Here is a 13,961-nt window from a genome sequence, read left to right as displayed (position 1 = left end):
CATTAGACTAAAAATCAGTTTTTATACCAAAATGCAAAAACAGTTGTTATCGATTTTACTGTTTACTCGAGGGAAAACGTCCGCGGTAAATTTAGATTTCCAGAGAGCAGGAGTTAAAACCAAACGTCAGGCACAACTCTAACTCTCTAAAAGAACTCTGGCCAGGTTTGTGTCCGGACATTGGGAGAGGGACTCAGGGACAAATCTTAATATGCTAAACTAATGGTAAGCACCCATTAAAATAGGATAAACTATACTCATCCACATGAGATTCCTTGTTCAAACGTTGACCGTTTAGAACTGATTTACATTGCCAACTTGGGGATTTTCCCAAAAGTGGTTGGTTTCGAGCTAAGGCATTGGGAGAGCAAAGAGGGACACATCTTCATATGCTAAACTAATGGTAAGCACCCATTAAAATAGGATAAACTATGCTCATCCACATGAGATTCCTTGTTCAAACGTTGACCGTTTAGAACTGATTTACATTGCCAACTTGGGGATTTTCCCAAAAGTGGTTGGTTTCGAGCTAAGGCATTGGGAGAGCAAAGAGGGACACATCTTCATATGCTAAACTAATGGTAAGCACCCATTAAAATAGGATAAACTATGCTCATCCACATGAGATTCCTTGTTCAAACGTTGACCGTTTAGAACTGATTTACATTGCCAACTTGGAGATTTTTCCGAAAGTGGTTGGTTTCGGGCTGAGGCATTGGTTGTCATACGTTGTATGACCCGCCGCGCACGAGTGCGCGGCCGGCTCCCCCTGTATTTTGAGTGCGCAGAATCTATAGTGAAACGACATTGGCCGGGGGTCACGACGTGATACAATTACAATGCATTGGGAGATCAGCAGAGAGGGACAAATCTTAATATGCTAAACTAACTAATGCATGGTAAGCAGTAAGCACCCATTAAATTAGGATAAACTATGCTCATCCACATGGGACTCCTTGTCTAACGGACGGTTAACTTTAAGAGCTGCTTTACTAATATACTTTACTTTAATATACTTTACTATAAGAAACTTGGTACCTTGAATTATTGAAGTGGTGGAATTGCCGGCCCAGTCTACAAGACGCAGCTTACTGTACTAAATCCTTGATCTGGAAGATAAGTGTGTCCTTTAAGAGTTGATGTAGAATTACAGGTCACTCTATAATATGCAGAGACCACAGTCCAAACGGTATATATCTAAATATGGTCCAGTTATGACCGTTATTTTTATTGTTGATTGGGACTGGCCAAAAAGTGCTAACCAATGTTAACGGAATAGAAATTTAATGCACAATAATTTTGTGAGTCGTGAAATTTCTGGAATCCTACACACCTAATACTATTACTATTTATTCATTATCTTTTCTTAATCTTATTATTGTAAGAAAAGATAACGAAAAAATGATAATATACCTACAATTCTACGTGCTTATTGTCACAAAATCTTAATTTAATTTAATTTAATTTAATCTTAATTTATAATTTAATCTTAATTTAAAAGAAAATAATCTGAACATTAAGATTCTAACGAGCCAGTTAGTAAAAACAGGAAAGGTGTGCAATGGGAGAGCCAAGCTCGCAAGATTCGTCGAATTATTATATGTTATACTTATAGGTACTCATTTTGTGTCATTTCCTTGTAGCCCAATGCGATTGTTTAACTTTAACTTTAAGTTTATGAAGAATTATGTAATTACAGATAGTGTCATTTCCTTGTAGCCCAATGCTAATGTATAACTTTAACTTTAAGTTTATGAAGAATTATGTAATTACAGATAGTGTCATTTCCTTGTAGCCCAATGCTAATGTTTAACTTTAAGATTTATGAAGACTTATGTAATTATATAGTACTAGAAAGCCCGTGATCACAGGGAGGAAGATTATATTAGTTTTTATCGCATCAAAAAATATCTGTCACAACCGAAGATACAGCCAATTAAAATGTAGCTCGCACTGAACACAACGTAATTACCACAAAACCGATTAAAATGTCGTAACAACAATCATTGCATGTGCACGTGCACGTTCAACACCGTTACTATGGTTACTATGCAAATTCCTATTTCTCATCTAATTTGCACGTGGGCGGTCGTACAGACAGACAGACAGACAGACAGACAGAAATAATTCTTTGAATTATAATATAGAAAGATAGGTTCAGTTGGGTTCAGTCTAGTTGTCGGTCACCCGAAACATGTCAGCAGTTTGTTTATCAGATACGACATATTCCTGCCAATTGTTATTCATGTATGAAATTGGTGGCATGGTAGATTTTAATATTAATTAATTCATGGCACTTTTCTTCACTTTTGACGCTTAAAGTTAAACTGATGGGCATTGGGCCATTATCAATCAAGTTGACAGCTATTAGTCTTTACATAATATTGAAAATGAACAACAAGAAACCCAATGCGAGTGAATGGCCGCTTATCTTTAATGGGCTACCCTTGGATAAGCAGATAATCTGGAAAGCGCGCTTATAGCAAACAGTATAATTTAATCAAATGCACACCAAGGGTAAATAATTTGCTGAATAGTTGAGCTAGCAAAAAACAGTTTCTTAGAACAATTCTCAACCGTTTAAAAGTAATTTCGAATTAAGACCACAGCATTAACCCGATGCTTTGAACAGAAGTTTTTTTGAGGCTGTTATTACACAATATTCTGTATTTTTAACATAGTAGTAGTAGTTACCGTGACTTTTACGACTAATGAAATATATAACTTTCCCGCATTTAAGTCATTATATTTCTAAATTTTCTGCATTATAAAACAATTTGCCGTTTTAACAGAAATTTAGGAGTAAAGGTCGTTGGTTTTTAGATAAAAAACGGTCGTACATAAATAATTCTTTGAATTATAAGTAAGCCCGTGGTCACAGGAAGGAAGGTAATAGTATTCTTTGGTAGTCAGTTTTTATAGCATCAACAAATATCCGTCACAACCGAAGATTCAGCCGATGAAAAGGGAATTAAAATGTAGCTTGCACTGAACACAACGTAATTACCACAAAACCGATAAAAATGTCGTAACAACAATCATTGCACGTGCACGTTCAACACCGTTACTATGGTTACTATGCAAATTCCTATTTCTCATCTAATTTGCACGTGGGCGGTCGTACAGACAGACAGACAGAAATAATTCTTTGAATTATAAGTAAGATATCACAGTGCTGGTTGTAGGTTTACAACCTACCAGGACGCGCGCCGAGTTGGACTCGTCGACGGTATATGGAACAAATATTCTACGGGTATCACCCGTTAAAGTGCTGGCAAATTTGCGCAAAATACGCGCCAGCACTGTTATACGAAAGTCGGTAAAAACCCAAAATCGCCATATTCAGATGCCTTAAAAACCACGTTAAAATTGAGTTAGAGATCTGAAACATTTTTCAAAACTTCAAACAAGTTTTCAAGTTTCATGAGTATCGGGAAGTGGGTCTTCTGGAACCCCTGTTTTACAACAAATTTTCGTGAAGTCTATCTATCTATATATTATAATATGAAGTCAGTAGTTGAGTATTCTAACAGTGCTCTATTTGATAGCTGAAAGAACTATACTGTAGTCAGTAGTTGAGTATTCTAACAGTGCCCTATTTGACAGCTGAAAGAACTAGACTGTAGTCAGTAGTTGAGTATTCTAACATTGCTCTATTTGATAGCTGAAAGAACTAGACTGTAGTCAGTAGTTGAGTATTCTAACAGTGCTCTATTTGACAGCTGAAAGAACTAGAATGTAGTCAGTAGTTGAGTATTCTAACATTGCTCTATTTGATAGCTGAAAGAACTAGACTGTAGTCAGTAGTTGAGTCTTCTAACAGTGCTCTATTTGACAGCTGAAAGAACTAGAATGTAGTCAGTAGTTGAGTATTCTAACAGTGCTCTATTTGACAGCTGAAAGAACTAGACTGTAGTCAGTAGTTGAGTATTCTAACAGTGCTCTATTCGACAGCTGAAAGAACTAGACTGTAGTCAGTAGTCGAGTATTCTAACAGTGCTCTATTTGACAGCTGAAAGAACTAGAATGTAGTCAGTAGTTGAGTATTCTAACATTACCCTATTTGATTTTGACAGCTAAAAGAGCTGGAATGTAGTCAGTATCTGGAGGTACGACCTCATCTGACTCGTTTTAACAACGACAAGAATATGATGGAGAACGTAGCAATGAACATGGACAATGAGGAGGATTCTATCACCACCCTTCCCGGGGTAAAAACTCGTTTCGGGAGACCCAACTGGTTCAAGGACTTAGTAGAAATTGGAGAGAAGAACCCTTGTCATACGTTGTAATTAAACGGAATTAAACGGAATTAAACGGAATTAAACGTAAAGTTGTCGGAGATGGCACTAACACCATCGTCTCGACTATACATGAATGAATAACATACCTAGAGTAAGTAAAATTCGAATTTCAAGAATCATGAAAATTTAAAACAAAATCACATAAATTTAACTCCCGTACAAACAACCGAAATAGAAATAATTGCTGAAATAATAATTTACCATAAGAGGAAGTAGTAAAAGGCAACTTCAATGATCACTAAACTGCGATAACAGTATTCGAGTCCACAAAAGACACATTCATACTCGAACAGTCCTCCCACTCACAGTCACAACGTACTGGAAACAGTAATCACTAGTGTTCCATGCTCGTACAACAGATCGTGAAATCTGCATAATGATGGTTGATCTGTATTATGTCTGTTGAGTTGGTAGTCCTGATGGGGTGACAGGCAGTATTGGCGTCTTTTTCGGGTTCCTGATGAGGTGACAGTTGCAAAGGAATTTGCCCAGTTCTTGCACATGGGCAGAATTCATGATAGCTCCGTATTCCTTGAGCAGCAAAAGACTCTTAAGGTTTTCCGACAGTGAGAGTCTCGCTGAGTGGTACATTGGACATTCAGTGAGGCAGTGTTCTTCATTTTCAATGATTGTTCCTTCGAAAAAGGGGAGATATTCTAAGCCTTGAACGTTCTCCTTGTTGCAGCAGAATCTGCAAGCTCTCGTCCACGTTCCAGTTTCTTTTGTGTATCTCCCTCTCTCAATAAGAAGGTCATGGCTACTGGAGCGGATTTTTGCTATGTGCATGCGACATTGACTATTCTTTAGATTGAGATACTGCTCCTCTCCGAATACCTGTTTGATAGTGCAGTAAAATTGCATTTTCTTTTGGGATGCTAAATCTGTTCTCCAGTCTTTTACAAAGTGATCGACCAAATTTCCATGTGCAGTTGAGGTCGTTCCTGCTGCTCTGCGTTGGTCGGATCGAGCGAATTTGGCCGCTTTGGATTCAGACTGAGCGATCGAGTTCCAGGTCTAATTATACCAAGAGAGGTTTAGATTCTTCTGCTCTTGGAACGTCAGTAGTATATGATGCATTTTTCAATAGCCATTTTGGGAAAAAGTGGGGTACACATAATGAAAGTAAGCATATTACGTAATGTTACCGGCGGCGTCCTTGTAATTAGTGGATATCATGTTCCATGTGGAAGCTATATTAGATGTAACTTGATTATTACGTCATGTTCATTGCTCGCGGTACTTTTGTGATATTATCGTGTAACGATCTTACCAGATTAAAATGGGCCAAAGTGAGGTAATAATGTGCCACCTGCAGCACGCTATCCTTATCCTATAAAGCACTTGAGTGACTTATTTAATCGTTTCTAGTGATTAATTTACACCAGCTGTCAATATAAACTAATTGATGCTGTTAAAAGTAAAACAAATTATTCGTAACTGGTTAGAAAAATAAATGGAAATGAATAAGTTTTTACGAATAGCATTAGCTGAATATTAATATTATTTACACAATACACATCCAAAAATACGTTTTGACAGAATTGAATTAGGGTCTTAGTTTAAATCTATAAATATCAAATCGTACGCACACAATTCTTTCCACAGTCCATTTTGTTGATGGTCTGTGTAGTCGAGCATAGTCAAAGGAATCTTGTTGCTCAATATCCTCAACAAATTGTCTATAATCAGACGGAGTTTCTAATAATCGAGGGAGTATAAACAGCATCGTGTTGTTTGACGGATGAAAGAACTTTAGTTCGTCTGTAGTCCTGTCCTTGAGAATAAATCCAAACGCCACATTAACTTTGAACTTCTCGTTGTATTTTGAAACAACTTCTTCAGCTTTTCTTAAGATGGCACTATTATCCATGGTGAGTATAGGAAAATGGTAAACATCTTTCAATCGACCCTGTCTCACACTCGTTTTAATTGTGTTCCAACTCCTTTTGTAAATATCCTGATATTCTTCAGGAATTTGTGCAAGTGTGGAACGGTCCATAACTAATAATATTGACAGCAGAAGATTAATTTTGAAAAGCAGTTCTCCCAAATGCTTTTATAGTCTTTGTTCCGGTGGTCAATTTTATTCATTAATTTCAGTCACTTTGATCCTCAGATTGTGAAATGGAATTATTATCTAGAGTGCTTTCTAATTCTGACGAATCAATTTCACTAATATTAGAATCCGATGAGTACTGTTATTCTTCCTTGTCTGATGCCGTTTCAGATTCTGACTGATCAGTCATAGAGTTATTGTCATCAATATCCGATTTCTCTTCTTCATTTACAGATTTTATTTCCTGTTTCTCATAATCAGATGGTTCAAATAATTCATCAAGATCAGTTTTCATCCGGTCAAACATGTTCACGAGATGATTAAAATTTTCGTGTATCATTGCTTTTGCCGTTAACTTCGAAGCATTAGATATTTCATTTAGCAGCTGGATTTCCTCCTCACTCAGTTTACTTAGATCTACCGTTTTCAGTATTAACTTGAGGACGTTACGGAGTTTAGTAATATCTGCAGTCACTTCGCCTATATCATTTTCAACAAAGGAGTTCCTTATTTCAATCATACCATCGATAAGATCTTCGGCTGCCAGTTCGTTTAAATCAACATCAATCTCTTGTCCAACGTTTTTATAGACAATATTATCCATAGTATCTTGAATATCTCTAATATCATTTTTGTTTGATTCTACCGTAAGTTTGAGTATTCTGAGTTCATTTGATGGAAGAATGCTGTCCTCATATCTTTTTTTTTTTTTTCTTTTTTTTTTTTTTTTCTTTTTTTTAATGAGGAACCTGCCAAACCCCAGGACACCAGGAGGATACCACCGGCAAAGCAGCTAATAGTACCCTCCGGTCTGTGTTGTACCGAAGAAGCTGAGTTAATCGATCAAGACTCGGCTTACCAGCCAAGAGGCAAAATCTGAGCGGCACCAAGGGTTCAGAGAGTGTCATTTCAGCTTCTCCGGTGCTGGATGCCCTGGGGTTTCACATGCGCCGTAGCAAAATAAATATAAAAACACACGCACACAAATTTTTTTTTATTCTTTTAGATAATACGTCGAATAAAGTCAGTGGATATAGAGTAATAAAATGCACATAAGATGGAGAGAAAAAGGAGAGATACTACTGGTTTTAAATATGACTCTATATCAATACTAGTAGTGGAGATAACTCCACTGGCTACAACTTGTGAAATAAAGGGTAAAGGTAAGACACGGCTGTAATTTCGAGAGAATAAATAAACAAGAGTGTATAGTGGATCCAGAACTTTGGGTATAAAATGGTCATCAAGGTATAACGCTGTCCTCATATCTATCAAAGTGAGCATTATTACTCATACTGTCATTACTTTTCGTCTCCTCACTCATGTTCCGGACAAGTCTGTCTAATTCATCGACAGTCGATTGCAGGATATTTAGGTCTGCTTTCATTAGTACAATGTCCGTAACTTTATCCTGTAAATAATCATATCCAGGACCATCTGTTGTGAATTCGTTGGCTGCTGGAAGCTTATTCTTAGTAGCGTAATCAGTACCATACTCGTAGTCGAGTTTCACGGAGTCATTGGGTGAACTGTGGACCTTATCTATATTTCTGCTATCTTTCTGTGCCCGGTGATACGAGTATCGGTGGGTGCGAAGACTTTTAGAATTTTTGTACTGCCTTCCACAACTATCACATGAATATGATTTACTACTCATTTTCAAGCTAGATGAAGAACTATTGAATTCATATTAACTGTTAAAAGCCCCTTATATACCTCCCAGATACTGAGATACCTCTCAGAAACCTCTAACGACAATGAAAGTATTACATTATCAATGATGACGGGTATTAATGACGGGTATTATTATTAATGACGGGTATTATTATTAGTGACGGTATTAATGACGGGTATTATTATTAATGACGGGTATTATTATTAATGACGGGTATTATTATTAATGACGGGTATTATTATTAATGGCGGGTATTATTGTTAATAATGACGGGTATTATTATTAATGACGGGTATTATTATTAATGGCGGGTATTATTGTTAATAATGACGGGTATTATTATTAATGACGGGTATTATTATTAATGACGGGTATTATTATTATTAATGACGGGTATTATTATTAATGACGGGTATTATTATTCACTAATAATAATACCCGTCATTAATAATAATACCCGTCATTAATAATAATAATACCCGTCATTAATAATAATACCCGTCATTATTAACAATAATACCCGTCATTAATAATAATACCCGTCATTAATAATAATACCCGTCATTAATAATAATACCCGTCATTAATAATAATACCCGTCATTAATACCGTCACTAATAATAATACCCGTCATTAATAATAATACCCGTCATTAATACCCGTCATCATTGATAATGTAATACTTTCATTGTCGTTAGAGGTTTCTGAGAGGTATCTCAGTATCTGGGAGGTATATAAGGGGCTTTTAACAGTTAATATGAATTCAATAGTTCTTCATCTAGCTTGAAAATGAGTAGTAAATCATATTCATGTGATAGTTGTGGAAGGCAGTACAAAAATTCTAAAAGTCTTCGCACCCACCGATACTCGTATCACCGGGCACAGAAAGATAGCAGAAATATAGATAAGGTCCACAGTTCACCCAATGACTCCGTGAAACTCGACTACGAGTATGGTACTGATTACGCTACTAAGAATAAGCTTCCAGCAGCCAACGAATTCACAACAGATGGTCCTGGATATGATTATTTACAGGATAAAGTTACGGACATTGTACTAATGAAAGCAGACCTAAATATCCTGCAATCGACTGTCGATGAATTAGACAGACTTGTCCGGAACATGAGTGAGGAGACGAAAAGTAATGACAGTGTGAGTAATAATGCTCACTTTGATAGATATGAGGACAGCATTCTTCCATCAAATGAACTCAGAATACTCAAACTTACGGTAGAATCAAACAAAAATGATATTAGAGATATTCAAGATACTATGGATAATATTGTCTAGAAAAACGTTGGACAAGAGATTGATGTTGATTTAAACGAACTGGCAGCCGAAGATCATATCGATGGTATGATTGAAATAAGGAACTCCTTTGTTGAAAATGATATAGGCGAAGTGACTGCAGATATTACTAAACTCCGTAACGTCCTCAAGTTAATACTGAAAACGGTAGATCTAAGTAAACTGAGTGAGGAGGAAATCCAGCTGCTAAATGAAATATCTAATGCTTCGAAGTTAACGGCAAAAGCAATGATACACGAAAATTTTAATCATCTCGTGAACATGTTTGACCGGATGAAAACTGATCTTGATGAATTATTTGAACCATCTGATTATGAGAAACAGGAAATAAAATCTGCAAATGAAGAAGAGAAATCGGATATTGATGACAATAACTCTATGACTGATCAGTCAGAATCTGAAACGGCATCAGACAAGGAAGAAGAACAGTACTCATCGGATTCTAATATTAGTGAAATTGATTCGTCAGAATTAGAAAGCACTCTAGATAATAATTCCATTTCACAATCTGAGGATCAAAGTGACTGAAATTAATGAATAAAATTGACCACCGGAACAAAGACTATAAAAGCATTTGGGAGAACTGCTTTTCAAAATGAATCTTCTGCTGTCAATATTATTAGTTATGGACCGTTCCACACTTGCACAAATTCCTGGAGAATATCAGGATATTTACAAAAGGAGTTGGAACACAATTAAAACGAGTGTGAGACAGGGTCGATTGAAAGATGTTTACCATTTTCCTATACTCACCATGGATAATAGTGCCATCTTAAGAAAAGCTGAAGAAGTTGTTTCAAAATACAACGAGAAGTTCAAAGTTAATGTGGCGTTTGGATTTATTCTCAAGGACAGGACTACAGACGAACTAAAGTTCTTTCATCCGTCAAACAACACGATGCTGTTTACACTCCCTCGATTATTAGAAACTCCGTCTGATTATAGACAATTTGTTGAGGATATTGAGCAACAAGATGCCTTTGACTATGCTCGACTACACAGACCATCAACAAAATGGACTGTGGAAAGAATTGTGTGCGTACGATTTGATATTTATAGATTTAAACTAAGAAGTAGTATGTAATATGGTACCGCTGTATCACCTAAAAGTGAGGTACCAGTTTCGACAAGAGGGGGGGGGGGAGAGAGAGTGTGTGTGTGTGTGTGTGTGTGTGTGTGTGTGTGTGTGTGTGTGTGTGTGTGTGTGTGTGTGTGTGTGTGTGTGTGTGTGTGTGTGTGTGTGTGTGTGTGTGTGTGTGTGTGTGTGTGTGTGTGTGTGTTTGTGTGGGTGTATGTGTGTGCGCGTGTGTGTGTGTGTGTATATATACTGTTACTTTTATGGCATGCCTTATTTTTTAGCTTGTTTTATTATTTACTTGAGTAAACAATTTAAAGTGCAACCGCTACACATACCTATGATTTTTTGTGTTTATTTTCTGTAGTTTACTAATATTTCTGTTTTTTTTGTCATATTTTTCTCGCAACTTTTTAGCTATAGCATTTTTTATCTTTTTTTATCGGGACAGTTACGACTGAAACACAAATATTATTTTAGAATAAATTAAAAAGAATATTGAACAAAGTAAAATCGATACAATATATCACCACAAAATAAGCATTATTCAAGTCTAGCATGCAATATAGTTAATCAAAATTTCGTTTACTCACAATTTTTCAATAACTATCGCAAATAAGTGTCAATTACTCTAAATAAAGTTTAATAGGTAAACATTGATCCTATTCTCATTAACATTCTTAATAAAAACAACATTCATTTAATACTTACAAATTTTTGTGTCCATAACTCAAAGTACTAATACCATCGTCTAAAATAAATTTTTTATCGTCAAAACCAGAAAGTCCTCGTTTTTGTACTACAACACTAAAAATCTTGTTTCCAAAAACGCGAATTGTTTGTGACTTTGTCATCGTTGTTGACTGAGTATCTAATACGTTTCTGTAATCTTCATGTCGGATCCGTCTTTGAGCAGCTTTAGCTATCCCTTTGGCTGTGACAGAATGTCCAATGAAACAAGATGAAGTGCATTCATGTTGTTCACTGCACCTGGTTACAAGCTTCTTTGTCATGACAGAGTACATTTTAGGCTTCAGAGCAATAACCTCACTAATTATTTCAGTCGTTTTCTCGTCTGAAAACTTCCCAGGCACTTTTTTGTTGGTGGGGTCATTAAATCTCGACAGTGGGGTATTCTCAACGTAACCTGATAGATCCATAAGTTCACGTATACTGTATAGATCTTCGTACCCATTCTCTGCAAACACACCATAAATGAAGCTGTCCGTGTCACTTAGGATGAGTTTTATTCTTTCACCATATTTCGGCTTTAGGACGTCATACCAGAACTCTCCCATGATATGTTTGGCATTTTCCAAAACGATAAATCCACAAGCAATGGGTTTGTTTAGTACTAAGTTCCGCTTCACAGACTGTACAACAGCAGTTTGCTCATCCAGCATGTGAAATCCAATAAACTGCGGCTTAGAAGTGAGGCGCTTTGCAGATCTTTCATCTTTTACAATGTCAACATTAGTACGATTTCTCAAACTCTCGATAAACTTACCATAAATTGAATTGTTAGCAAGTTTAAAGAAGTCTTTTTCAAAATCGGACTTGGCATTTCGTCTTTTTACCGAGTTAAATTTAATGTATGGAGTGACAAAGTCTGTTTGATCCGCTGCCATAACTCGGTGAATCTTTTCAAGAATCAACCCTTTGCTCAAACATAATTGGAGTGTCTTGAGGGAGCATACAAAATGCTTCTTATCTTTTAAATCGGGAACCAGTTTACGAGAAGACTTGAATTTTTCGTTGTGCATCTCCAAAAACGTTTTATTGTAGGGTGATAACTGATGCTCATAAATCATTTTGCTTTCCACAGCAAGAGGGAAGTCATTGTGGTGATCGTGCAGATGTTTTGGATAATGTAGGTCAACTTCCAAAATATAGCAGGTGTCACCTTCGGGATCTAAATCACCAATATTCAACGATCTTATTTCATTCTTACTAAGCCAACGGAAATTCTTACAGGGAAGCTTGAATGACATAGACTTTCCATACAGATTATTCGCATCGACATAGTGAATGAAAGATGTTGGTTTACTGCAATCGTAGTCATCCAAATATGGGTTGTTAGCTTTGAATTGACGATGATTGACAGTGGTAACTCCGCCCCGGAGATTTTTCTCTATAAATGTATACATATCGATATCAGTCATGTACTCAATATTGACTTTTGTCATCTTTAGCATAGCATCCCATGAAAATCCTGGCAAACTCATGTAATGACAGCAGTCAAGGCCGTAGTAAATTTCTGTGATATGGCTGATGCTGACGGTTCGGTTAGAGAGATCTTAGCCTATCTCCAGTACCATGAGTCAGCTATATCACTGTTCGGGGTTGGCTCCCGAGAAAATACGGAATCAGGAGAGCATTCTCTCCACTCATTTCCATCTCAAATAATTGTGGGAATGCCCACTAAAATGAGTTATGTGAGAGCTGTAGACTTTGAAACGAACTCTGGTCGAACACATACACATGTCTGGATGCATACTTTCGATTATATGCACTGTTCCAATATATATGAACATAGTAACCACGCTGTAATAACTAACAAAGCATGTACACTGAGCTCGTCCGGGCAGCTTTTTCTTAAATTTTATCTTTTTGAATGATCAAAAGTAGCAGGAAAATAACTCAAGTACTTGAAAAATCTAGTTATCCGACTACCTTAAGCTACTGATTTAAAAGAGACGCCGATTAGGTAAAGAAAAATAACGAATTTTGATATTACAATGCGTTTAATATCGATATAATCCATCACTATTGTCTACTTTATGATAGTTTATAGCGTTACAGTTGTGTCCAACTCGTGTTTTTACTTGCACTACAACATGTTCATTTGCCTATAAAAGGAGAACCAGTGGACTTATAGCTCATTTCTCAAACTACTTTTTCAGTTACGTTTGATTTTTTGTGCTTTGGTACAAGTTAAAGACACACAACAAGTTCTCCAGGCAAACATCAAATTTTGTGTTACCTCTGAAAAAACGGCTATAAAAGGACAACCAGTGGACTTTTAGCTCATTTCTCAAACTGCTGTTTCAGTTACGTTTGATTTTTTGCGCTCTGCTACAAGTTCAAGACACACATCAAGTTTTACAGGAAAGCACCAAATTGTGTGTTTCCTCTGAAAACGGCTATAAAAGGAGAACCAGTGGACTTAAAGCTCATTTCTCAAACTGCTGTTTCAGTTACGTTTGATTTTTTGTGCTCTGCTACAAGTTAAAGACATACAACAAGTTCTCCAGGCAAACATCAAATTTTGTGTTACCTCTGAAAAACGGCTATAAAAGGAGAACCGGTGGACTTTTAGCTCATTTCTCAAACTGCTGTTTCAGTTACGTTTGATTTTTTGTGCTCTGCTACAAGTTCAAGACACACATCAAGTTTTACAGGAAAGCACCAAATTTTGTGTTTCCTCTGAAAACGGCTATAAAAGGAGAACCAGTGGACTTAAAGCTCATTTCTCAAACTGCTGTTTCAGTTACGTTTGATTTTTTGTGCTCTGCTACAAGTTAAAGACACACAACAAGTTCT

This window comes from Bolinopsis microptera, chromosome 13, assembly GCF_026151205.1.
Source record: "Bolinopsis microptera isolate Bmic1 chromosome 13, MBARI_Bmic_1.0, whole genome shotgun sequence".
Classification (NCBI taxonomy): domain Eukaryota; kingdom Metazoa; phylum Ctenophora; class Tentaculata; order Lobata; family Bolinopsidae; genus Bolinopsis; species Bolinopsis microptera.
This window is presented reverse-complemented; position numbering follows the sequence as displayed.